The following is a 24,722-nucleotide window of genomic DNA, read 5'->3' on the forward strand; positions in this document are numbered from 1 at the left end:
AATAAAATGCAGTATAGTACTGCGTTTTACTTAGAAACGTAACATTTTTTTAAACATTAGAAACGTGTTTTTTTTGCAAAAAACCATCAAAAAAGTTAAGGACTCATCAAATATTAAGCTAGTTGAGGAAACCTACTACTCCTATAATTGTATACAATAATGTGCAAGTAAATTTTCTGGTGGGCCTAGCCCTATTGTGAAAGGTCACGTGTCAGATTGACCTTAGAGGATATAAGTGCTAGGTCTCTTCATCATTGGGAATAAAACAAAAAAGAAAAGAAAAAAATGGAGGACTTTAGAAGAAAACTGACGCGGCAGCGTAAACGAGCTCAAATTGTGGCGTCACTATTGACGAAGCCAAGGAAGGGAATAAACTTGCAGGCTTCAGGTATGTGTAGTGATTTTGGTAAGGATTTTGAATATAAGTAATAATTAAGGGATTAAGGATATGTTTCGTTGTATAGTTTTTGGGGAAAAGAATTACTGACTTCTACTACTACAAAGTCTAGATTTTTACGGCACCAAATTGGACTTTCAGTGATTAATTAATGATTAGCCCATAATTTATAGATAAAGTAGTGATGATTCAATGATTAGAATGGTTTATAAAGCTATCTCCCACCTTGCCCCATCCTCGTAATGAGGGAAATATTTGAGGAAAATTAGCTCCAACCCTCCCCATTTTTGTCCCCAAAATGGAGGATGAATAGTGTTCCCTCAAATATGGGGTACACTATTCATCTCCCTCATTACTATTCATCAATTTTTATTATTATTTAATCTTTTAATTTATCTCTTATATATATCTAATTATGTTTATGTAATGTCTTTATAATATTAATATTATATCTTAACTTTGGTGTATAATTTTGATAAATTAATTTTCGTGCATTTATTTTTATGTAGAAATGGCAGTAGATGAAAATCAACGATTTCAAGAATTTTTATTACGACATAGAAGAATTAAGGACAAAGATGCTCAATTTGCACTTCGTAATGCATTAATAGATCATTTATGGGAGAATACTAGAGGTTGAAGTTGAATATTTATCAGGTAATTCGAATGAATTTTATCGTTATGTAATATGTATTTAATTAATCTTTTATTGCAATGATTTCACTTTTATTTGAGTTATTAGTTAATCTATAATATTGCTTACAAATTATATTATTTAAAATTTTATGGAATTGTTTTAATTATGGAAATTACAAATTAATAAAAATAAAAGATGGAATTTGTTTAATAGAAATTAAAAAATGAAATTGAAATGAAAGAAAATAATATAACATAGAAGAATTAGAAGAATATAAAAAAGTTTGGGGAAAAAGATGGGGGAATGGTTGGAGTAAGTTGTCCCCAAAATGGGGAAATCCCCATTTTGGGGACCAAAAATGGGGTAAAGGTTGGAGATGCCCTAATAAGATTGGGTAAATTAAGGCATTGTAACGTATTCTACAGTTGCATTGCTGCGACATTCATGTTCTGCGTTTGCTAATTTGTTCAGATTTTTAGTAATTGGATCGGGGGTTCACTTTGATTTTGACTTGTCCTAAGATTATGAAAATTATTCACCTAGACTAATTAGGACGTGTTATTCAATATTTTGAATAGATTGAGGCCATTTGAGGTCGTTTGGTTGGTGTTCTAGGCATTGCAAAATTGGGGAACTTCCCGTTAGTGAGGTAAGTGAGACTTTAAGTTTTGATGCTTGCTTTTCTAATATCTATTTTGGAAGTATATTTTATTTCTGCCTGGTCAATGTGTTGGAACGAGCGTGTGCTTGACAGAATCGGTGGTCTTTGACCAGCCGCAGAAATATATTATTTTGTAAAAGGCTAAAATTATTTAATAAGTGATTTGTAGTGTAGGTGTGATGGGGTGTAGCCTTGTGCTATGGCGTTGGAGCGTTATAAATTATTTCTTCGCTGACGTAATATATTTGGGGCATTGTGTATGCCGCCGTGACAGATTTGGGGCATTGTGTATGCCGCCGCTATAGATTTGCGGCATTTTATGTGCCGCCGCTATATATTTGGGGCATTGTGTATGCTGCCGCTATATATTTGGGACATTGTATATGCCGTCGTGATAGATTTGGGGCATTGTGTATGCTACCGTGGACTCGTTGGGGTGTTTGGTTAATTTCCTACATTGCCGTTAATGACAAGTCCTTAGTGTAGATTGTGTTGAGATATATGTAGTATTGTTGTTGAATAATTATTTGGACCTTATAGAGTAATTATATGATAAAAGAATTTCTGTGCGTATTATTTGTGTGCTCATTGTGTGTATATTTTCTAACACTTGTTCCAGAGGTATTCAGACTGGCGGGTCGATGATCTTACTGGGTTATATTTACGTATAACTCACTCCTTACCTCCCTGTCCATGCAGATACTATTGGTGAAGACGAAGCTAGTAGCCGACGAGTTCTCTAGAATTGATTTAGTTATTGAGGTGAGCCGCCGCATTGTTCGTGGAGGATGCCCAAAGAGTCTTTTATCATTTATTCATATGCGGCCTTTGTAATTCTATTAGATGCTCCATGGTCTAGTGTGGGATTTGGGCTAGAGTTTTAATCTAATATTTTGAGATATTAATTGTTCATAATAGTTATCAGATTATTTGGGTACTCATTTAATTAATCAAATGCTGCAAATTAATGGCTAAGGTAAGAAAGTATAGTTCGCCCGACAGGTGGTGTTAGTTGGGTGCCAGTCACGTCTAGGGGGTAGTTTGGGACGTGACAAAGTTGGTATCAGAGCTTAGGCTTTAAGTCACGGGTCATAGAGAAGTGTCTAGTAGAGTCTTGCTCATAGGTATGTAGGCGCCCATACTTATGATCTTAAGGCTACTAAGCATTTAGGATGTTTTCACTTCTTTCATTCCTCATTCGTGCGTTAAGCTAAATCGAGTTTATTCCTAGTATGTCCCTTTAGTAATTGGCTAGGCCGCGTGTATCCTCGTCTATTAGACGACACCGTAGATATGGAAGTTTCTAACAATATATGAGCAATTGAGAGTGGCCTTGAGTACATGAAATATTACGTGCATTGGTGATAGTTGATATTTTATTTGTTTTAAATTTTGGGATAACTCTATTTTCCAAGGAACGTGTGCCAAATTTTTTTAAAAAAAATAAGAGGTTTGAGAGTTAGTCAAATTTTTTAATGTTGGAAATTTGTGTGAATTGTAAAGTGATCTAAGGATTTGATTTTTCCTGAGAGCGACATATTCAATATTTGAAGTTGTGGATACAACTCCATGTTATGAGTTTGATTTGGATAAGAAAAGAATTGGACGTAGAAGTATAAAGTATAAAGTAACAATGTCTTAAACACATCTAGACTGTAAGGCTTAGCATGAAAGATATTCTGAGAAAGATGCTTATATGGGTCTAAGCTTAATCTCTTTTGAAGTGATTTGATTACTAGTGATATCGTGATGGTACTGTTATAAGTGTATTTGGGGCATGACTATTCTAATTTAAGTGCATTGAGTATGACCTTGATTGTGGCACTAGGTGATGTAAAAGGTACAACATATTATACTTGGGGTCCGTTAATGAATTCCAATCTATGAGAGAAAGTAAGATATAAGTATAACGCTTAATGCACCAATATAGCAAAAGAGTGAGTATGAAACTTAGCGAGTAGTGACATGATTAGCTATTAAAATAAGGGTAGAACGTATAGTATGGAGACTGTCATGCACCATATACAAGAGAGATAGACAATTTAAAGAGTTGAAATACTTGAAAAGAATTAACAAATGTTATCGAATGTAGTGTTTTATCCTGACAATTGTCATGTTGTTATATCTTGTATTACATGAGTTGAGAAAGTTTGAATATTGACGAGGTGATGCAATAATTGAAAAAGTATAATTTTACCCAAGTGGGGAAGCCTACTATTATTGATTATATTTATCAGACATGTGGGATCACAGTTACGACATAGGGATGGTTGCGAATTTGTTATGGTTTGTATTGTTGACATTTAAGTGAACTTGTGCATGAATTGACTAGTTTTATCATATTTAGTACTCCTAATGTGTCATACGTGGTGACAATCCTCGTAAAAAGACTATATTTTTCCAGGGAGGGGTCACCGTAGTCGCTCTACTAGTGTTGCCGATATCTGACTTTAATGTTATTATGTGCATAGACTGATTGGTGTCGTGCGATTTGATCAGGTAAAGGATATTAGATTTGTTGTTTCTTATGGTCTTAGAATAACATGGAAGGGTATTCACGATTGACATGGGTGAGAAAGTTCCTTATATGAAGGTTTTACACAAGATGAATAGAAAGTGTTCAACATATCTATCTATGATTTTTAAGGCAGTAGAATAGAGATTCTAACCTTGAGGATATTTGTAGTTGTTAATAAGTTTCCAAACGAGTTACAAAAAGCGTATGTAGGGTAAGTATGAAAAGATAAGATGAGTATAACGACAAAGTATTCATACCTCTCTTTTCTAGGGTATAGCTCGCTTAACATTCGAGGACGAATGTTCTTTTTAAGTGGGGGAGAATATAATAATCCAATTTTTTTTAAATACTTATTAATTGTGAAACTAGAGAATTAATTTTTATTTATAGTTATTGAGTTAAATATTAAGCTAGTTGAGGAAACTTACTACTCCTATAATTGTATACAATAGTGTGCAAGTAAATTTTCTGGTGGGCCTAGCCCTATTGTGAAAGGGCACGTGTCAGAAGAAAACTGACGCGGCAGCGTAAACGAGCTCAAATTGTGGTGTCACCACTGACGAAGCCAAGGAAGGGAATAGACTTGTAGGCTTCAGGTATGTGTAGTGATTTTGGTAAGCTTTTTGAATAGAATTTTGTTAAGTAATAATTAAGGGATTAAGGATATGTTTCGTTGTATAGTTTTCAGGGAAAAGAATTACTGACTTCTACTGCTACAAAGTCTAGATTTTTACGGTACCAAATTGGACATTCAGTGATTAATTAATGATTAGCAAATAATTTATAGATAAAGTAATGATGATTCAATGATTAGAATGGTTTATAATGAGATTGGGTAAATTAAGGCATTGTAACGCATTCTACGGTTGCATTGCTGCGGCATTCATGTTCTGCGTTTGCTAATTTGTACAGATTTTTAGTAATTGGACCGGGGGTTCACTTTGATTTTGACTTGTCCTAAGATTATGAAAATTATTCACCTAGACTAATTAGGACGTGTTATTCAATATTTTGAATAGATTGAGGTCATTGGAGGTTATTTGGTTGGTGTTCTAGGCATTGCAAAATCGGGAAACTTCCCGTTAGTGAGGTAAGTGAGACTTTAAGCTTTGATACTTGCTTTTCTAAAATCCGTTTTGGAAGTATATTTTTTTCTGCCTGGTCCATGTGTTGGAACGAGCGTGTGCTTGGCAGAATCGGTGGTCTTTGACCAGCCGCAGAAATATATTATTTTGTAAAAGGCTAAAATTATTTAATAAGTGATTTGTAGTGTAGGTGTGGTGTGGCGTAGCCTTGTGCTATGGCGTTGGAGCGTTATAAATTATTTCTTCGCCGCTGTTATAGATTTGGGGCATTGTGTATGCCGCCGCTATATATTTGGGGCATTGTGTATGCCGCCGTGATATATTTGGGGCATTGTGTATGCCGCCGCTATATATTTGGGGCATTGTGTGTGCCGCCGCTATATATTTGCGGCATTGTGTATGCCGCCCTGATAGATCTGGGGCAATGTGTTTGCCGTCGTAATAGAGTTGGGGCATTGTGCATGCTACCATGGACTCGTTGTGGTGTTTGGTTAATTTCCTACACTGTCGTTAATGACAAGTCCTTAGTGTAGATTGTGTTGAGATATATGTAGTATTTTTGTTGAATAATTATTTGGACCTTATAGAGTAATTATATGATAAAAGAATTTCTGTGCATATTATTTGTGTGCTCATTGTGTGTTTGCTTTTTTTAACACTTGTTCCAGAGGTATTCAGAGTGGCGGGTCGATGATCTTACTGGGTTATATTTACGTATAACTCACTCCTTACCTGCATGTCTTTGCATATACTATTGGTGAAGACGAAGCTAGTAGCTAACGAGTTCGCTAGAGTTGATTTAGTTATTGAGGTGAGCCGCCGCATTGTTCGTGGAGGCTGCCCAAAGAGCCTTTTATCATTTATTCATATGAAGCCTTTTGTAATTCTCTTAGATGCTCCATGGTCTAGTGTGGGATTTGGGCTAGAGTTTTAATCTAATATTTTGAGATATTAATTGTTCGTAATAGTTATCATATTATTTGGGTACTCATTTAATTAATCAAATGCTGCAAATTAATGGCTAAGGTAAGAAAGTATGGTTCGCCTCGGCATGTGGTGTTAGCTGGGTGCCAGTCACGTCTAGGGGCTAGTTTGGGACGTGACAATGGCACTATAAGAATGTGCATTGGTTAGTGGCAGTTGAACAAAGTCAATATCAAGAACAAGTATCCCTTGCCGTGCATTGATGATTTATTTGACCAGCTTCAGGTAGAAAGGGTGTTCTCTAAGATTGATCTCAGGTCAGGATATCACCAGTTGAAGATTAGGGATTTAGACATTCTTAAGACGGCTTTAAGGACCCGATATGGTCATTATGAGTTCCTTGTGATGTCTTTTAGACTGACCAATTCCCCAGCAGCGTTCATGCATTTGATGAACAGTGTGTTCCAGCCTTATCTCGACTCGTTTGTTATTGTATTTATTGATGATATCCTGGTGTACTCTTGTAGCTAGGAGGAGCCTGCCCAATATTTGCGGATTGTGGTGGAACGGTTGAGGGAGGAGAAGCTTTATGATAAGTTCTCCAAGTGTGAGTTTTGGCTTAGTTCAGTGGCGTTCTTGGGGCACATGGTGTCCAGTGAAGGTATTCAGGTTGATCTGAAGAAGATAGAGGCAGTCCGGAGTTGGCCCAGACTGACGTCAGCCGCAGAGATTCGTAGCTTTCTTGGTTTGGCGGGTTATTACCGTCGGTTTGTTCAGGGTTTCTCTTCCATTGCATCGCCTTTGACCAAATTGACCCAAAAGGGTGCTCCTTTCAGGTGGTCGGATGAGTGTGAGACAAGCTTTCAGACACTCAAGACTGCCTTGACCACAACTCCAATGTTAGTTTTGCCATTAGCTTTAGGATCATATTCAGTATATTGTGATGCTTCTCGGATCGGTATTGGGTGTGTTTTGATGTAGAAGGGTAAAGTGATTGCTTGTGGTTCTCGTCAGTTGAAGCCCCATGAGATAACTACCATATTCATGATTTAGAGTTGGATGCCATTGTTCAGGCGTTGAAGATTTGGAGGCATTATCTCTATGGTGTGTCTTGTGAGATTTTTACTGATCATTGTAGCCTCCAGCACCTGTTCAAAAAGAAGGATCTAAATTTGAGGCAGCAGAGATGGTTGGAGATGCTAAAGGACTATGATATTACTATTTTGTACTATCCGGGAGAGGCCAATATGATGGTCGATGCCTTGAGTAGCAAGGCAGCGAGTTTGGGTAGTTTTGAATTCCTTCCTGTTGGTGAGAGACCCCTTGAAGTTGATATTCAGGACTTGGCCAATCGATTTGTGAGATTGGATATTTCGGAGCCCAGTCGGGTCATAACTTGTGTGGTTTCTTTGTCTTCTTTTTTTGATCGTATCAGAGAATGCCAGTATGATGATCCTCATTTGCTTGTCCTCGAGTACAATGTTCTACATGATGATGTCAGAGATGTGACTATTGGAGATGATGCGGTATTGAGGATGCAGGGCCGGATATGTGTGCCCAATGTGGATGTGCTACGGGAGTTGATTCTAGAGGAGGCCCATAGTTCGCGGTATTCCATCCATCTAGGTGCCGCGAAGATGTATCAGGATTTGAGACATCACTATTGGTGGAGGAGAATGAAGAAAGATATAGTAGAGTTTGTAGCTCGGTATCTCAGCTGTCAGCAGGTGAAATATTAGCATCAGAGGCCGGGTGGCTTGCTTTAGCAGATAGAGATTCCAGAGTAGAAGTGGGAGCGGGTCACCATGGATTTCGTAGTTGGGCTCCCACGGACTTCGAGAAACTTCGATGCTATTTGGGTGATTGTAGATCGGCTGACTAAGTCTGTGCACTTCATTCTTGTGAGTACTACCTATTCATCAGATCGGTTGGCTGAGATTTACATAAGAGAGATTGTTTGCCTTCATGGAGCGCCAATTTCTATCATTTCGGACCGAGGCACACAGTTTACATCGCAGTTTTGTAGAGTCGTGTAGCAAGAGTTGGGCACTCAGGTTGAGTTGAGTATAGCTTTTCACCCTCATACGGATAGATAGTCCAAGCACACTATTCAGATATTAGAGGACATGTTACACGCTTGTGTCATTGATTTTGGGGGTTCATGGGACCAGTTTCTGTCACTCACAGAGTTTGCTTATAACAACAGTTATCAGTTGAGTATTCACCTTAAAACCAATCACATAACACAAAATCCTGGATTCCATACCCTCATAACCAAATTTAGAACTGTTACTTACCTCGAACTGTGTAATTCTTTATTCTGCTATGTCTTTTCCTCTCGTATCGACCTCCAGATGCCTCAAATCTAGCCTCGGTTAATTTTTTTTTTGAGCAAACAGGAAATATATATATTAGTAATTAAGTAGGGTTCAGTACATTGTACGCATACTTGGTGTCTCTAAGGAACTTTGATTACCTAGGCTTGCTAGAGTGTTACAAGCATCATAAGATAGAAATTTCTCAAAAATATATTGTTTTAGTAGGTCCTTTTCCACAAAACATTTTACATAAGGTGGAGCTTCAACAAAAGTCTTCTTGCCTTCCAATTGATTCTTAGCCTTTTTGCCATGTGATGAGCTACACTATTCCTTTACCTGAATGTGTGCTGGAAGATTATCTCCTTCTGTTGGTGCATTAACCACCTGCATTCATTGACAATATCGTCATATAACCTATTGCCCTGTAGGATGGATTGGATAGCCTCCACAGAATCTGTCTCTATTACAAGCGGGTACATTCTTCATTCCTTAGCCATTTTGAGTCCCTCTAGTAGAGATTTTATCTCCGCTTCTAGTGATCCGCCTGCATATGATTGTTTACCAAAGCCCACAATCCAGTGTCCTTTGGCATCCCCGAAAATACCTCCCAATCCACATTTTTGTGTAACACTGTCAAAACAAGCATCAACATTAAGTTTAGACCATCCTTTTGGTAGTTTTTGCCATGCAATTTTGATGTGGATTTTTAGAGGAGTGTACATACTTTTATCGATGAGGAGTTTATATTCAGTAGACTTTTGAATAATAAATTCACCATTGATGGGAGTAGTCGTGTTATTTTGGTTATTATTGTTTCTATTTATCCAAGTGTACCATATAATAAAAGGAAAGAAGAGGTCCCAATTAATAAAATTATTCCAAATTGGGTAGTTAAAAAATTTCAATTGGTTCAACTAGTGGTCACCTGGTTCTTTATAGTATTGATGCCAGACACGGTTTATTCAATTCAATCAATACTAATTATAGGAATTAATTCCATATGTAAATACAAATTTTCCAACAAAATCCGAAATTTAACTAAAAAATTGCCCTTAGGGCCCACGTATCAGAATCCGACGAAACTCACAGAATCCGACGAAACTCACAAAATCCGACAATCCATTCAATTATGAGTCCAACCATACCAATTTTATCAAATTTCAATAACAACTCGATCTCCTAATCTAAAATTTTCATTCTTGAAAAGTTTTGCAAAAATCTTGATTTCTTCTATTTAAAATCGAAATAAATGATGAATATAACAATGGATTTATGAAATAAAATCACCTTTGGACATAAGACACTTACCCAAGTCGAAGTCGCGAAGAAATCCACAAAATCACCCAAGAATCGAGCTCCAAAATTCCCAAACGAAATGAAGGAAACGACCATTTTTTATCTTTAAATTTCTGCCCATCCGTCACTTAAAGTCCATTTTCCGTCACTAAAAGTCCACACCAGAACTTGCTTGCATCAACAGTTATTCTTTTCACCTAAAGAGCTCTAACTCCATCATACAAACTTGGAATTCGATGATTCTTATTCCTATGAGTCACAAATAATAATACGAACCTAGTCCTTCAATCGAAACTCAATTCGGAGCCCATTTGCTCAATGTGATACCAATTTCGCTCGTTAAACAATTAACTAATGTTTCGTGCTAAAAACCCAATTGCGACTTGATGAAATTAGACCAAACTTTTCAGATCATTCCTATTATTCATTATCAAAATTCCAAAAGTCTCAAAATCGAATTTCGATCTCTAGAACTAAATTTGGACCTTTGGATCATTACATACTTATGCTCAAAACACCAAACTCTTCCAAAAACTCTTCTATAACTCATCCGAGCCCCATGAGACCCCAACCAACTATACTAAAAAGTCCCATAATATGACACGAACTTAAGCGATGCCTCAAATTACATTAAACAACAATAAAACACAAATCGCACCCTAATTCAAGCCTATTGAAAACTAACAAATTCCAAATCCTACATTCGATGTCGAAACCTATCAATCAATTCTGATTGACCTCAAATTTTGCACACAAATCATGAATGACATAATGGAGATGTTCCAATTTCCAAAATTTGATTTTGATCCCGATATCAAAAAGTCAACTCCCTGGTCAAAATTAAATTTTCTATTTTCAATATTTCAAGCCTATTTTAGCTATGGAGCTCAAAATAAATATTTGGACACACTGCTAAGTCTTAAATCACCATACAGAGCTATTGGAAGCATCAGAATTCCATTTCAGGGTCGTTTACACATAATTCACCATCCAGTCAATTTCTTCAACTTAAGCTTCCAAAACAAGAATTGTTCTTTCAATTAAATCCCGAATCATCCGAAACCCAAATTTGACCACCCTCGCAAGTCATAATACACATTTCAAAGCTGCTCGAAACCTTAAGTCACCTAACGGAATGCTAATTCTCAAAATGACAAATCGGGTCACTAGATTCTCCCCCACTTAAACATATGTTCATCCTCGAACGTGCCAAGAGTTGTTCCTAAACCTTCAAATCACTATTTCACCTTATCACGCGCATACCTAGGGGTGATCCCACGTTTCTCTATTCAATATAGGTCTGATGACACCACATAACTGAAAATTACTAATTTAGCATTAGCCCATAAACTTTGGAATCCAATTTCCAACATCCAAAAATTTCTTTTGAAGACCCGAATCTCACATCTACATTGTATATGAGTCTTAACAAGTTGTATTAAGCCTTAGCCATAACTCCAGATGTAATCACATGATATTCACACAACCTGCATACTCGCAATAGTTTCTAATCAATGTAGCTGCTTAAAAACAAACCCGATACTGGCATTATACCCCATATCAAACAACACCTCATTCCAAAACCTTCGTACACTGCCAATAATGAAAGAAACACGCAAAATTTCATGACCACTTACCAGATCAACAAGTCACTTAGCTTTCCCTCGTTCAACAAGTACCAAAGCCAATTATTTAAGCCGAATTCTAAATTATTCTTCCAACATGCTGTAATCAAATCTGGTAGTATCCATTCTAGGTCTAATGACCTCATCTCATCCAACACAACCAATCTAGTGATATGCCACATCAATACAATCTAAAGTCGTAACCCGTGCAATCAGTGCACCAATAAGCAACATTCCAAATATGCTCAATCACGGAAAATGACTCAAATGAGAGAACCATCCTGCAAGTTCAACAAGTACCTCTACAACCAAAATGCTACAAACCCAGCATACCTAGTAAAACCAAGACACACAAATCTAATACAAAGGATCATCTCCCGACATAACCCAACTGCAATGCATGACCCCATCCAAGCACTGGTCCATATGAAATATCTCAAGCCACATTGCTCAAAATCAACAACCACATGAAATTTGACATCAAGTACACGAAGTGCATGACGGTAAACATGGAGAAGAAAATAACGCAATATACCACAATCCGGAAAGACCATAACTAAGGCGCAATCAACCATTCCACACCCCAATCATCATCTCACTCGAATTTGCCTATAAGGCCCAAATAGAACCGCACCATGTGTGAATATAGCCAACAAATCACAACCTTTCGTAACATGGAAGAGTAACACATAGAACATATCCGATACGAATAAAAATAAATTCTAACCGAATGGCACATCCCTCAACAATAGTAGTTTGGAGTCAACAAATACGACTCAGTGTAGAATACACATCCTCATTAGGCCTATCAATGGGCCCCCAAATCAATTCCAGTCATCCCCAAATGGACAAATAGACCTCCAAACCTAACCATAACACATATTATCATCTGACTAGCTTTGGCCACATCTTCACAGTCCACAGTCATGAAACAACCTGCCTCAGATAACTCCTAGTCTCCAAATCTATAGAACACACGAATAACCATATTTGATCCCAAATCCACCACCTGAATGTCTAACATATCTCTCATACACGATCATCCCATGAGGAATACTTCTATGATTCTTTAGTGCCATATAACAATAATGTGAATTTCAGTAGTATATCAACCAGGTGGGTACCGCTATACCAATAAGCATCTATAAGTTAAAACACTATGCACCTTCTAAAATGCGCACCATTCTTAGGAATTACCGAGCTGTTATAACATTCATCTAAATGTCTGAAACTAATCATGTTGTCCATAATTCATGACCTTCCCTTCAAAACTGAATTGCCGCCTTGTACATTCAATTCTCAATCCCACAAGACACACCGCCTCTATTAGACCACTATACAAAAAGTACGAGAATTTCATATCACCTCTGAGTCACTAGTAGAATACATACCCGATTAGTTAGAAATCTTCCATCTGCTCCCTTCCAGGAGGGAATCACAATACACAACACGTTCCTCACACCAGTAGAAAATATCCGGCTTAAACCATGGTAAAAACTATCAAGAACACTTTGAAATCTATTTGCACATAACCAAGCTATCAAGACTGAATTCCTCTAACTCGACCAAGCCACGTAGGTTACCAAATCCAAGAATATTGCCACCAAAACATCTATAGAGCCTCAGCAGATTATAATTACCCTCGTAAATACCACAACTGAGACACCCACTCTGAAAAGATATGGGACTTAAAATTGTTCTTTTACCTTTCTTATACTGGAATATAGAATCCATAGTCATAGAGAATTAACGCATGTCCCGGCACAATCTAATGCAAATCTCAGATTCTATCCATATACATTCTTAATTATCAAATGTAAATCTCGGACCCATTAGAACCTTCTCGAGAGTCACCACTCTACTGAAACCTGAATTGCACTGCCCAAACAGGCCAAAAGACATATGCCCCATTACCACAACAACACACAAAAAAGTAACCATGCCTTAACACCACCGGTCGAATTCATATTCCATGCGAGCTACATTCTTCGTGATTAACAACTTAATCCTTCCATGATTTTTCATATTTTCATAAGTGCATTATATCCTGTATTTGGTAAATTGCCTTACTCGAGTCATCATCGATCTCAGTCTATGCAGTCATAACTGTTCCACAAGTATGTCTCTGACCAAAACATAAATTTAACCTATAACTATGAAATTGATTTGTCAATAGCACGCTCCCCCACTTGGCTCAAAGCCATAGATCAAAACGCTCAATAATTCACAATACCCATATTCAATTACTGCTATAACACCATATTGAGATTTAACTAAATTTTTCCCAAGCTCAGGCAACATAACATATATGGTACCTCAAATCGTCTACTAAGCTCACCTTTATTTCATGTGACGGTCAAGTCAACTTTCTTGACAAATTTAAATTCAAATCTCTATACATCTACCTTACTGATAGAAAAGAAGATTCTCCACACAACATTATAAAGATCATGCCTCTGTAGTTTATTTCGCACGTGGTAACCCACATGTTTAGCCTCAAACTGGCATCTTTCTAGACCTTTTTTACTACCACAACTACTACATAATCACTTAACCTTCATGAGTTTGAACTCATTAAAAAGACACAAAAATTTAATTTGTTCCACAATTACACCACGTGAAAGATCCTTGAATGCATTCATAACTCGAGACTCTACGTCAAATCGAGATAGAAGTTAAATACCCAATAGTCCTTTTTACATTTCAAGCAAACATTTTTTTCATCACTTTCAAACCATCTGAACACATTCCACAGTCACAATATAATCATCATATGGTTATCCAGCCGTTCATCGAGCCACAAATTCCACTCGTAGGGACACTACCGAATATATGAGTCCAATTGTACAGATTCACACAACCAAAACTACCGAGCCTAAGTTGTGGTTGTCCCATCAATCGAACATAGAAAATACATCTCATACCTCGTTCATAGAATCACAAGTTGTTGATGCATAACTAATACCGAACACTCACATACGCATAAGAGTGAGTGAAACAAATTCAAAGAGGCACGCTTCAAGCTGAATCAATGTCGCACGAATAAGGAAAGAAAGATGGGAAGTTTATCCTAAATGCCATATAGCCTCTCAAAGATAAGTATTGACGTCATTATACCGATCCGCAAGACTCTACTAGACACTAGCTCATGACTCGTGAAACCTATGTAACCTAGGGCTCTAATACCAACTTGTCACGATCCAAAATTTCACATGTCTTGATGGCGCCTATCTCGATACTAGGCAAGACAATAACCTTAATAAATCAGATTTTTTTTTAAGTTTGAAAATATAATATTTAAAGTCAATACAAGAATCCCATTAATACCGATATAAAACACTCCCAAAGCCCGGTGTGACCAAGTACATGAGCAGCTAGATGAACAAAGTCAGACTGAGAAAAATACTGTCTGAAAATCTAGAGCAGTATAATAATTGAAAGGAAGAGAGAGTCAAGGTTAGCGGACACAAAACAACTACCTTGATGGTTTCCAACTACTAACACCCTAATATTTAACAGTCGCCGTATCCAGAAACACCTGGATCTGCACACGAGGTGCAGGGTCTAGTATGAGTACAACCAATTCAACAAGTAACAATACTAAATAAAGAACTAAAAGTAGTGACGTGATTTAGAGCTAAGTCCAATTACAGTAGTTTCCAACATAAGAAGTAGGAACACTTGCAAATTTAACAATTAAGGCCCAAATAGTAATTTCATGTCAAGTTCGACTAAACAAAAGATAATATCTTTCAGAAATTTCCAAAATCGTGATATATGATAGCTGAAATGCAACAATAATGAAATCAATGCATTCTCTCAGAACAACAGTCAGTCAGTCATTCCACTCTCTCAGCACTCGGCACTCGCACTTAGTAGGTACCTGCGGTTACTGGGGGTTGTACATACACCGGAGGGGCTCCTTCAGCCCAAGTGCTATAATTTACACGAACAACTCACGTGCTACACGGACAACTCATGCACCACACGGACATCTCACGTGCTATGGTATAAATATCTAGATCCGCACGGATAACTCACATGCTGCACGGACAACTCACGTGCTATAATATTAATATCTGGATTCGCACGAAAAACTCATGTGCTATAATATAAATATCCGAATCTGCACGGACAACTCACGTGCTATAGTATAAATATCTAAATCTGCACGGACAACTCACGTGCTATAGTATCAATATCTCACAATCAATCCCTCGGCCTCACTTAGTCATAAATCTCTCCAGTCTCGCGGGGACTTAGTAATCATGAAAATCAGTCCAAAATGATGATATGATGTATCAATAAATACCAGCAGAGACTGAGATATTGACGTGCCCTTTTTTTCTCGCAAAATCGGGTTTCGACATTGACAACTCTTTTAAGGAAGGGGAGGAATGGTTATTAAAAGAGAGTCACCACCTAACGGATTAAGGTGTGTTAGGGAACCTATTGCAAATGACTCAGGTTTACTAGTTGAGTCACCAAAGATCGGGCAAGGGCTCGGATTACCTCGAGAAGAAGGTGTTAGGCACTCCTCGAGGTCCACAGCGGTGGGTCCCAGCCAAACTCAAATCATGTGAATTAGTCTAATAGAGAAAAGAGGGGATTATTTTAATAGGAATGGGGGGTCCTAAGTTTTTTAGCCTAAAGGATCACCCCGTGCAATATAAATAATACTTCATAACTCCTCTAGGACGGGAGTGTTACAAATATTATTCAGTGGGCATAGACTATCATCTCCTGCTACCCGATTACTATCATTAAGTTATTTACCTAAAAGCGCTATAGTCAATTCTAAATCGCACCCTATGCGTCTACTACACGTCCCTTATCTATGGTCCCTGAGGCATTTGGACCTCTATTTTGGATGGTTCTAGACTCAACTTAGGTTGCTCAAAAATGGTAAAACTAAGTGACATACAAAAACAAGTTGGACTTTTATATAAAACAAATAGGGTATCATATTATCCTACACACATTAGGAACCAAATGCACGTAAACAGATTAGGTGTATTTACAGTTTCAAAAGTAAAGGTTGTTAGGTCCTATAGACATGATCTCTAGGTGATTCAGAATTCTAATCATACTGGCAATTTATGTAAAGCAATTCCTACGTGATTGCGTATATGCCTACTGAATATAATTAGAAGCGATTAAACCTATAGACATGTTATCTAGGCGAATTACTCAGCAGTTGATAGTGATAACAACGAAGAATATTCAGAATTACTCAATTATTCCTATAGGCATGTTTTCTAGTGATATTCAGCAATACACCATATGAAGTTCCAGTTTTAGTACTTAATGCATATGGTAATTACCCTATGGACATGAGTTCTACCTCTGATGATTGAAACTGCTATTACTTCTTATAGATATGCATACTAACTGAGCAAGTGTGACAATCGATTAAACCTACATGCATGATTTCCAAAGAGGTAGATTTGAATATTATGTAATTAAAGTTGAACTTAGTTATTTTATTTCCTATAGGCATGGTGTCTAATCATGTAAAGCAAAATAGGCAGGATATTCATAGAACTTATTTGAGCCAAAGAAAATCCCTATAGGCAGGTTATCTACCGAGCATATTTAAGCCAAAGTAAACTCCTATAGGCAGGTTATCTAAGATGTAATAACAGACAGAGTACACATCTAGGCAAGTTTTCTAGCATATAATAGCAGAATGTTTTAAATAAAGTAAAGTCTATAGGAAGGTTATCTAACATACAATAGCGCAAAGTAAACACCTATAAGTATGTTATCTACCCATTTCATACAAAATATCAAAAAATAAGCCCATTTTCCAATTTATTATTGCCCCAATTGTTATTACAAATAATTATTAAGACCAGAATCGAGTGAATGAATTACAAGGTACATAACTATAGGAAGCTTGCAGCAGGCCAAAATACGACTGGACAGGCCAAGCCTTCAACTCACAATAACTCCAAAAGCCCATGTTCATTGATACATAGTGACCAGCAATGAATGAATCACCTCTATCTCAATACCAAGCCCAAGTTTCTAGTGTGTCAGAGTTTCCAAGGGCTTCAAGAACTCTGGGCAGTGCTCACACTCGAGAGGAATAATCAGAACAATTCAAGGAAAACTATGCACCAAATCCTGGTGTGTCAGAGTTCACGAGGGTCTTATAGGAACCCTAAGCATTGCTTACACTAGGAAGGCCAGGGGACAGTACTTAAATTGCTTTAGCTTTCAGCCAGAAAAGAATGACAATTTAAGAGAGAAGGGTAGGTTGGAGAGTGCATATAGGGACAAAATAACACATAGAACAAACACATTTGAAATTAAGCAGACTTGATAAAGTTTTGAAAGTTAACAAAGTCATATACTAATAAAGATCAGTTCATGCTTCACAAAGATGACAAAGATTTCATATCAGGCTAAGTCACAGAAAGGGAGCTGATAAGTCAGGGAAACATTAATTAGCAATAACAATTTAACAAAGGTATCCTAACATGGTGAGCATAGAAACAGACATGTAATATGGCAACAGGTTTAACAACAAGCTAATGAGTCTACTAAGGCTTACATAATTAAATAGTTCTTAAGTAAAGGTATCAAAAACATGTTTAATACTAAAATATAATCCTAGCCTTGAATACAGAAAATAACTAGTCTAATAACAATAACATATTAAACGAGTAATAAAGGAACAAAGGATTAAATAACTTACGAATTCAGATGAAACATAAAAGAATCTAGAAATGTAGCAATGGTCACCAACAAAAGCAAACAATAGAGGATTTCTGGCTTTAGCTTCCAGCCAGCCAAGAATTAAAAGATAGAATAATAACAGTCTATAGTTTATGGTAGTGAAAATGTTTCGAACTCTAAGTCTAAAGGGGAATGGGGGAGGGGTTTAAATAGCACTAAATCAGAGCACACAAATATGGTAATAATTAGTCAAAGTACCAGAAAGGAAAGTATCTAATAGTTAGTAAGAAAAGAAAAACTCGAAACCCTAGTTTAGGTAAAACATACAAAATCGGCAGAAATAACAAGTAAAGAGGATTATATAGACAAAGATCTTAAATCAATAATTAAAGAATCGAGCAGATTTGGTTTGATTTCAAAGAATCAAAAACCCCTAATTTTAGGGTAAGTAAAAATCAGTCAGAAATTAACGAAGAGAGTTATAATAAGATGTACAAAGACATATAGGTGAAAAAATTAAAGGAAAACTAATCAAAGAATAGAGAACAATATTAGATCTAGAAAGATCAGAACCCTACTTTTAGGGTAAGTAGAAAATCGCGAAGAATCTCAGAGATTCATACCATAAAGAAACGAGAATGAACACAAATGGAAAGAGGTCAAAGATTTGAATCAGATTTGGTTCAAAATTAAAGAGATCCGCTTGTCATGTTAGGCAAGCAATTATGTAACACCATAAGCGAGTAAACCAGGAGTGACAGGGGGTCAACAAGGTAAAATCATTGATTGATTCCATTTTGGGTTGGAATCAGAGAGGGTAATAGGTGACGGTGCTAGGGTTTCCACAAAAGAGAAGAAGAAGAGAGAGCATTTAAGGGCGGCGGGGTTTAGGGAATGAGGAGATTAGGGTTGGGCTGGTTAATTTAAAATTGGGGAATAAATGAGGGTCGTTGATCTTGAAAGATCAATGACCTGAATTTAAGGGAGATTGGGTCGGGTATAGAAATGGGTATGAGGACTAGGCTAGCGGGTTTTTAGCTAAAGTGTTGGGCTAGGTGTTTAGGTCATTGGGTTGGGGGTTGGTCCGAAAATAGGCTCAAAAATGGGTTGTTATTTAAATACCCAAATTTAATTAATAAATAATTTATAAAAATAATAAATAAATAAATAAAAATATTATTTGTGAATAAAAAACAAATAAAATAGTTATCTAACATTATAAAAGTATAAAATGATTATTTTGGCATAAATAAAATAATTATAAGTACATATAGGCTATTATTGCAAATGTGCAATTTTAGCCTTAAAAATACAAATGTAATTATGAAAAATATGTTAAGAAAATATTTAAAACCTAATATGGGTGGAAATGGTGAAATTAGATGATAAAATCATTGTAAAATAATTTGTGAGGTAATTAATGAGTATTTATATAATAAAAATGTAGGAATATATTGATTTTAATCCTTTTAATAATTATAGAAAATTATGAAAAATACTTGTATATGTTTATAAATCAAGTGATGGTGCATATCCACTATTTTGAAAGTATATATATATATATTTGAAAAAATATGAGGAACAAATTGGGTATCAACAGTTGTCCTCTTTGCCTAGGAAGGATGAAAAGGTTGTCTGGTAAGAAATGATGATCGATTTTGACCGAATGGAGTGACTTGAAAAATATAGGCCGCACTTTGGTTTCTGAGCTACCTACATATCCCTGGTTTTACAGGAATCAGGTCATGTGTAGTTTTGTACCCAACGGTGAATGAAACCAATGGAATTGTTATATGAATGGTCGTGTGTTTCAGAAAGGGTTTTTTTGGGAAGGATAGTATCGGATGGATTTATGCGGAGTTATGAATGTGAATTTGAAACATAACGGATGTGTTATAGAGCAAGAATCTAAATATCCATAGAGTAAGAAATGGGAATTGATGGTGGTTAGTTACGTTTAAAATATTTGCAAAATGTTAACGTTGCAAACGGAAACCGGAGCGAAGATTTCTCACGTTTGAAGAATAGTTACTTCCTGGATTACCTACAAAACTTAAAACACGATGCGTGCAAATATATATAGATTATTGCGAGAATATAAACATGATGCAAATTCCCTTTGAACCATGAAGGTTGTCTTTGGATAGTGAGGATGACGTCCCTAGACCATGACATCCCGGGCCATGAATCATGAGATAAGGGATTCACAGGCCATGAGATGATGTTCTCGGGTCATGAGACTGGTGCCTCTGAACCATGAAAACTTTGAATAATGATGTGCGATATTGAGAGATCCTCAGGCCATGACATGGTGTCTTCAGGCTATGAGGATGACGCCTTCGGGCTATGAAGCCTTTGGATAAGATGGCAATGTTTGATCCCATGAGATGCAGAGACATGATGCTGGGTCATATAAGAGAAACAAGATAGAGCTTACTCTTGCATAAGATTGGGACAGAGCTTAGCCTCGGGAAGGCAAAATAGTGCTAAATTTCTAGTAGCATAGTATTTGGCATCACACAAGGAAAGGCAGATCTTAGCCTTATGTAATTGGGGAGGCAATGGTTAGTCTTATGAAAGAAAAGGATGCTTAGTCTCATACAATAAAAGGCAATGCTTAGCCTTATGCAATTGAGGAGGCAGAGCTTAGCCTCATGCAAGAAGAGGAGATAGGTCTTAGTCTCATGCAATGGAAGGCAATGCTTAGCTGTATGCAATTTGGGGAGGCAATGCTTAGCCTCATGCAAGAAAATAAGACAGGGCTTAGTCTCATGCAATGGAAGACAATGCTTAGCCTTATGCAATTTGGGGAGGCAATGCTTAGCCTCATGCAAGAAAGGGAGACAAGGCTTAGTCTCATGCAATAGAAGACATTGCTTAGCCTTATGCAGTTGAAGAGGCAAGGCTTAGCCTCATGCGAGAAGAGGAGACAATTCTTAGTCTCATACAGGGAGAAGGCAATGCTTAGCCTTATGCAAGAAAAGGAGACAGGGTTTAGTCTCATGCAATGGAAGGCAGTGCTTAGCCTTACGCAGTTGAGAAGGCAGGGATTAGCCTCATACAAGAAGAGGAGATAATGCTTAGTCTCATGCAATGGATAAATAGCAAGTAGGAGAAGAATATTTCTTAGCTGGAGATGTATTTGCGCTTGGCAGTCCGGTTGTTATAAAGGTAATGATTTTAAGGTGCACGTACTTGTGGTTATTCCCTGTTCCTGCACATAAAGAAAAATAATGAGTTTTGCGGGAGAGGTTGGTTCGTGCCTTTATCTGCTTGCTTTGCTCCGCCCCGCTCTAGAGTCCTGTTCGAGTCGCTATAGGCAGAATTTGGCTAAAAATAAAGTTTTCAAAAAATGTATGAATAGTTATTTGAAACATAGTAATATGCAATTTAAAAATCGATAAGATGAACCAGTAACTGTGACATTATTAGAGACATTGCGACCTTCTTGACATAGAATTTTGAGGGCCCTCCTCAAAATTCTACCCCAGTTATCTAGATGAATTTCTGGCTATTCCACGTACAGTGCCGTTGGCTGAAATTGCTTCGAAATTTTAAGGGTCCTTCTAAAAATTTTGCCCCAGTTTCTGATTATGGGGAAAATAAATTTTTATTGAATTGTGACTGAACACAAGGGGATGCCTACATATCCCCTCTTAAATGGGAATCAGGTCAAGCGTAGTTCAATTACATCATATAAAGAAATGCAAACTGGTTACACATAGTATCTTTTGACTGCATCTGAATTGATAGGCTTTGGCCAAATTTCTCCGTCCATCTCTACGGGTATGAGTGATCCTCCTGTTAGTATCCTGTGAACCGTATAAGGGCCTTGCCAGTAGGGTGAGAATTTCCTTTTGGCTTCATCCTGATGGGGAAAGATCAATTTCAGCACCAGCTGTCTCGGTGTGAACTGTATAGGTTTGACCCTTTTGTTGAAAGCTCTGGACATTCTGTTTTGATAGAGTTTACCATGACATACTGCATTCATTCTTTTCCTGTCAATGAGAGCTAATTTCTCATAGCGGTTGTTTATCTATTCGGCATCGCTGAGTTCAGCTTCTTATATAATTCTCAAAGAAGGAATTTCTACCTCGGCGGGGATAACGACTTCATTACCGTAGACTAATAGGTAAAAAGTTGCCCTGGTTGATGTACAAATTGTGGTACGGTATTCCAATAAGGCGAATGGTAACTTCTCGTGCCATTGTTTTTGATTCTCTACCATCTTCCTTAGTATCTTCTTGATGTTTTTATTGGCAGCCTCCACGACTCCATTCATTTGAGGCCTGTAAGTTGTGGAATTCTTGTGCTTGATTTTAAAGGTTTCACACATGGCTTTCATCAAGTCACTGTTGAGATTGGTGTCATTGTCAGTGATGATGGATTTGGGAATGCCGAATCGACAAAAAATACGATCCTTGATGAAATATGTAACGGCTTCTTGATTACAGCTTTGTAAGATGCAGCTTCAACCCATTTTGTGAAATAGTCGATGGCCACTAGAATGAACCTGTGCATGTTTGAAGCAGTGGGTTCGATTGACCAATGACATCCATTCTCTAAGCAGCAAAAGGCCAAGGTGCACTTGTTGCATTGAGTTCATTTGGTGGTACTCGTATCATATCTGCGTGAATATGGCACTGGTGACATTTCTGGACATACCGGATGCAGTCCGTTTCCATAGTCATCCAAAAATTTTCGGCTCTGAGTATCCTCTTGGCTAGGATGAAACCATTCATATGTGGGCCGTCGGTTTCGACATGTATCTCTTCAAGCAATTTCTAGGCTTCTCTGGTGTCAACACACCGTAATATGCCTAGATCAGGAGTTCTTCTATATAGAAGTCCTCCGCTTTTGAAAAAATGGGCTGACAACCTCTGAAGTGTGTGTTTTTGAGTGTGGTTTGCGTGTTCAGGATATTCACTTTTTGCCAAATACTCCTTGATATTGTGGAACCATGGATTTCCATCCATTTCTTCTTCGACATTAGCACAATAAGCTGGCTGATTATGGATTCTTACCGAAATGAGATCGTTGAAATTCCGGTCCAGGTGATGTATCATGGAGGACAAAGTGGCTAGTGCATCTGCGAATTCATTCTGGATTTTGGGGACATGTCGGAACTCTATTATAATGACTCAGCCGGTTATTTCATGAGTTACCGCTCTATTTCCCCCATTTCTGCTTCTTATTGTCTTGTTCATTTGTATTATATGTTATCGGGCTGGTTAGCTCGGGTTCGGAGAGGTTTTGGTAAGGTTTGAGACACTTAGTCTCTTTTGAGTCAGCTTAAGTTGGAAAAAGTCAATCGGATGTTTACTTATGTTAAAAAGGGATAGAATGTGAATTCTGATGGTTCAGATAGTTTCGGGAGGTAATTTGGGACTTAAGAATGTGATCGGAACGTGTTTTGAAGGTCCGTAGTAGATTCAGGCTTGAATTGGCGAAATTAGAATTTTGGCATTTTCCAGTTGCTAGGTGAGATTTTGATATGGGGGTTGAAATGGAATTTGAGGAGTTGCAGTAGGTTTGTTGTGTCATCTGGGATGTGTGTGCAAAATTTTAGGTCATTCGGACGTGGTTTGATAGACGTTTTGATCAAAAGCGGAATTCAGAAGATTTTTGGATTCTTAGGCTTGAATTCGATATTATTCGGTTGATTTGATGTTGTTGAGGTGTTTTGAAGATGTGTATAAGATTGGATAGTGGTATATGACTTGTTCGTGCTTTTGGTTGAGGTCCTAGGGGCCTCGAGATGATTTCGGATGGTTAGCGGGAGATTTTGAGTTGGGTTTGGCAGCTAAAGTTATCTATTGCTGTCATAACCGCACCTGCGGCTAGGGGACTGCAGGTGCGGACTCGCAAAAGCGGATATGGAGCCGTAGATATGGCCTCAAGCAAAGAGAGAGAAGACGCAGATGCGGGAGGTGATCCACACTTGCGGGCCCGCAGATGCGGAGTCCGGGTCGCAGGTGCGGAAATGGGACTTAAGTGAAAAATCGTAGAAGTGGTGCCTTTGCCCGCATAAGCGGTATCGCAGAAGCGGGAATGGATCACAGATGCAAAAATCCTGGGTCAAAAAGTATATATTACATCATTCGCGAAATTCAGCCTTTCTTCAGCATTTTTAAATTGATTTTGGAGCTTTTTGGGGGATTTTGAAGAGAGAATCCAAGGGAACTTCATTGAGGTAAGATGTTTGAATATAAAACTCATTCCTATGGTGTTATTTTATTGATTAGGCTTGAAATATATGGAAATTGGTGGGTAAATATTGAAGAAACTAGGGCTTGAGATTGGAGACCTTTGATTAAGGGTTTGAGGGGCCATTTGTTATCGGATTTTGGTATTCTTAGTATGTATGGACTCGTGGGAGGATAAAGAGTTTATTGATGTAATTGTTATCAGATTCCTAGATATGGGCCTGGGGGTTGGGTTTGGTTAATTTTGGTTTTTGTGTTGTAATTTGATTATTTTCGCTTGGGCTTCGTTCCCTTAGAAAATTTTTACGTCATGATTCTCATTTTGGATAGATTCGACGCGAGTTGAGGCTAAGGAGAGAGGAAAAGGCATC

The 24,722-nt window shown here is 37.5% G+C and overlaps 1 long non-coding RNA gene across 2 annotated transcripts; it reads left to right on the plus strand.

Annotated features, from left to right (window-relative positions):
- The first annotated feature begins 255 nt into the window (after window positions 1-255).
- LOC107808472 (uncharacterized) lies at window positions 256-2,596 on the plus strand. 2 transcript variants are annotated; one of them, XR_012709193.1, is made up of 4 exons: window positions 256-388; window positions 907-1,054; window positions 1,613-1,683; window positions 2,395-2,596. It is a non-coding gene; the product is annotated as an uncharacterized LOC107808472 (long non-coding RNA). The 2 variants fall into 2 exon arrangements; XR_012709194.1 differs by lacking the exon at window positions 1,613-1,683.
- Window positions 2,597-24,722: the final 22,126 nt, after the last annotated feature.

The sequence above is a fragment of the Nicotiana tabacum genome, chromosome 5 (assembly GCF_000715075.1).
Source record: "Nicotiana tabacum cultivar K326 chromosome 5, ASM71507v2, whole genome shotgun sequence".
NCBI lineage: Eukaryota > Viridiplantae > Streptophyta > Magnoliopsida > Solanales > Solanaceae > Nicotiana > Nicotiana tabacum.